Below are 4,257 nucleotides of genomic sequence, written 5' to 3' on the forward strand. Positions count from 1 at the left end.
AGAATTCGTGAACAGGAACAACAATTTCGTTCTAAGTTTCCAAGCTGACGAAATTTGCGAAGTGTATTGTTTGTCGATCCAGAATCAAGAAATATAACGTTTAGTCCTTAAACCGGTTTTCATCAATTTTCGACAAGGACTTCTTTCATTATGAAAGATTTCTGCCTAAATGAGACAGAAAATCGTGTACAACTCTTGAACGCACACACAGGTCACGGAGTGACCCTGAGTGCAAACAGCTGACTGTGTTACAACGTAGGGGTGATACATTTTCGCAATAGGTGTGATCAAACTCACTGGAGGGACTTTAATTCACTTATAACAAAGAAATGTGTACTACAGTACTCCTGTTGAATGCTCTGATGAAAATTATATGAGTTTCACATTCATTTGAACGGGAGGACAAGATTATTGTATATATCGAGTAATCGAGTGCATTATCCATAAATCATACTACCATTGCGACCCTGCCCGGCCGATGGTTCAGGCATGACGATCCTGAGTGACGTCACCGATAGAGACCTCAAATGCCAGGACAGCCTATTCGACAACTAACTTCATCTAGTAAAAAACACGTATTGAAGATATCCAATGGGAAAATGGCTTTCATTTTCATGAAATATACATTCCGTTCCTCAATAAATCTTTAACCCCGTCGTTAACTGCCCATTCATTCTCGAGCAATGGGGAATGAATACAGAGTGTCTCAAAGTTTGTGTGAAAAAAGGTGCATTTTCCATAGAACTTCTGCCAAAAAGCAATGCGTAAGGGAAAGATTAGCCCCAAAACACGAATAGATGAGTTAATCAAATGGAATGAATCATGAAAATCAGTGAAATATAGTTTCTCCTGTACTCATTACTGAATACCCCGACTTGATACGATTAATTTTTCCCCCTCTCCATCAACTTTTAAAAAAAAGGGTGCATATTTTCATAAAAATATCATGTGTTATATCGACGGACGCCCGTGCGTACGAGCAGGAGGAAGCCAAATGTCTCGTATTTTTCATAATGTTATTTTAAAAATACACACAACATTATGAAAAATACGAGACATTTGGCTTCCTCCTGCTCGTACGCACGGGCGTCCGTCGATATAACACATGATATTTTTATGAAAATATGCACCCTTTTTCTTAAAAGTTGATGGAGAGGGGGAAAAATTAATCGTATCAAGTCGGGGTATTCAGTAATGAGTACAGGAGAAACTATATTTCACTGATTTTCATGATTCATTCCATTTGATTAACTCATCTATTCGTGTTTTGGGGCTAATCTTTCCCTTACGCATTGCTTTTTGGCAGAAGTTCTATGGAAAATGCACCTTTTTTCACACAAACTTTGAGACACTCTGTATTCATTCCCCCATTGCTCGAGAATGAATGGGCAGTTAACGACGGGGTTAAAGATTTATTGAGGAACGGAATGTATATTTCATGAAAATGAAAGCCATTTTCCCATTGGATATCTTCAATACGTGTTTTTTACTAGATGAAGTTAGTTGTCGAATAGGCTGTCCTGGCATTTGAGGTCTCTATCGGTGACGTCACTCAGGATCGTCATGCCTGAACCATCGGCCGGGCAGCGCGTTTCCGTTTTACACCCTGGCGAAGGCATTTTCCGGAAAAGTAGCCAAAAAGCGACTAGTGAAGAGTCTACATACGTCGCTGGTTGCATGCAGCGTGCGACACAGTACAGGCGAGTCAGTTGCACAGTTACTGATCAGAGCACAGAGTTCCTCGGCACTTCATGTACAGAGAGAGCGGCAGTCAGGAGTGAAATCCGAACATGCTTTTGCAGTCGCGTTGTTTATGATAGTTTTTTTTTCTAAAAATAAATTATTAACTAAATGAATAGAATGACAGACAAAATCAAAATAAACAGATACTTATAATGGAAAGACAAATTGAAGTTTGATGGATTGATAGAAGCTGCCGAAAGATAGATATAGAAGACTGATAAATAGATAGAGACAAGATAGACAGATATAGATAGATAGAAGAGAGAGAGAGGTGGATAGATAGATAGAAAGAGAGAGAAAGAGGGAGAGATGTTGTAGATAGAAATATGGACGGACAAAGAGAGAGAGAGAAAAAAGACAGATGCTAGAGAAGGAGAGAGATAGAGAATTTGAGAGACAGATAGATAGATGTTAGATAGATAGAAAGATAAAGAGAGAGACAGAGAAGATAGACAAATTAACAGATAGATAGATACATAGATAGAGAAAATAGAGAATGACAGACAGATGGATAGATAGATAGAGATAGATAGATGAGAGCCGGATAGATAGATGTTAGATAAAGAGGGAGAGAGACAAAGAATATTAACAAATTAACAGATAGATAATTTTAAAAAATAGATAATTTAAAAAAATAGATAGATAAATAGATAGAGAGAATATAAAGAGAAAGACAGTTGGATAAATAGATCAGAGAGAGATAGAGAATTTGAGATAGATAGATGTGAGAGAGACAGAGAAGATTATTAGATAGATAGATACTGCAGTTACATAGATAGATAGATGGAGATAGAATTTGAGAGATAGATATATAGACAGATAGAGAGAAAGACAGACATCAGCAAATCGGCAAGGCAAATGATCAAGGCAAACATTCGTATTGAACCTGGAAAGTATAAGCTCAGCTTCACAAGTACGGTATGTTCTGCGGATAACTTCGGTGCGGACTTTGGATCGCGCGCCCAGCTGATAATGTAAACAAACGTAGACGTAGACTCTTCACTAGTCGCTTTTTGGCTACTTTTCCGGAAAATGCCTTCGCCAGGGTGTAAAACGGAAACGCGCGGCCGGGCAGGGGTCGCAATGGTAGTATGATTTATGGATAATGCACTCGATATATACAATAATCTTGTCCTCCCGTTCAAATGAATGTGAAACTCATATAATTTTCATCAGAGCATTCAACAGGAGTACTGTAGTACACATTTCTTTGTTATAAGTGAATTAAAGTCCCTCCAGTGAGTTTGATCACACCTATTGCGAAAATGTATCACCCCTACGTTGTAACACAGTCAGCTGTTTGCACTCAGGGTCACTCCGTGACCTGTGTGTGCGTTCAAGAGTTGTACACGATTTTCTGTCTCATTTAGGCAGAAATCTTTCATAATGCTACTGAGACTGCTCTTGAATCGTTGGTACGATCCCACAGTGTGCATGGAACACAATGTGAAATTATCTTCACAAGCAGCGTTGAAATACAGCGTTCATTAAGTCCACTATGTATATTTACATCCGATCATAGCGTACCTACGGGGGGCAGCGGGGGCAGTCTGCCCCCCCCCTGACAAGTCACAACCCATACAAAAGACATATCCCCCCTGACGAGCTTGAATACCTATTTTGCCCCTCCCCCCTGACGAGCTTGAAGACCTTATTTTATTTTTTTTTTTTGCTCAATTTTTTTTTCGGGTACGATTGAAAAGTTTTTGGATGGAAGACCTTTTTTTTTTTCTTGTCAAATTTTTCGAACGGTTTTGCCCCCCTCCCCTGTGGAAAATCCCAGGTACGCCACTGCATCCGATCAAATTGTTTGATTTTTCTCGAATTCATTAAATTTAACTTTTCGGGGTAGACTATAGCTTGTTCTTTGAGCGTTTGAACAGTGTGAATAATACCCCCTTCCCCCGGATTATTATATAGGCCTACAATATGCAGTCAACTTGCTACACACTCTTAAAATAACTGTAACTGTGAATACACAGTTACGCATTTACCCCAAAAGGTATGTGCATAGAACAGTCAAGGCCCTACTCAAGTGCATTTTGGAGCATAATACCCCATTTTTAATTCTTATACGTAAACGAAGGTCTGGAGAATAAAATCATGCTTTTGTCCACCGTGTCCACATAATTTCGCTAACAGACCAGACTACCTCGTTTAATTGTGCAATCGGCGTAATTGTCCCATAGGGCCTATTGTCTTCCCTTCTGATCCTAACCAAAGTAGCCTGTCAACCGGCCCCAGATCAGATTAATGGAATTTACCTTATTTAGAATTTATACCTTGTATAGGCATAAGTTATACACAACTTACTTGCCCCTCTGTTACGAAACGTTGGTACCTAAAACTTATTTGGCGTTGAGTAGCATGGGTATGAGAAACGTTATGGCATGAGAAAAGTTATTGGTCCCAAAATTGAAATGCTCATTATCTTACCATTGTTTTTCTCCAAATCTATTTGATTTTTTTTTCTTTGACTTTTCTGTTTGTCACACTAAATTTTATTGCATTTAT

This window comes from Lytechinus variegatus, chromosome 9 (assembly GCF_018143015.1).
Source record: "Lytechinus variegatus isolate NC3 chromosome 9, Lvar_3.0, whole genome shotgun sequence".
Classification (NCBI taxonomy): Eukaryota; Metazoa; Echinodermata; class Echinoidea; order Temnopleuroida; family Toxopneustidae; genus Lytechinus; species Lytechinus variegatus.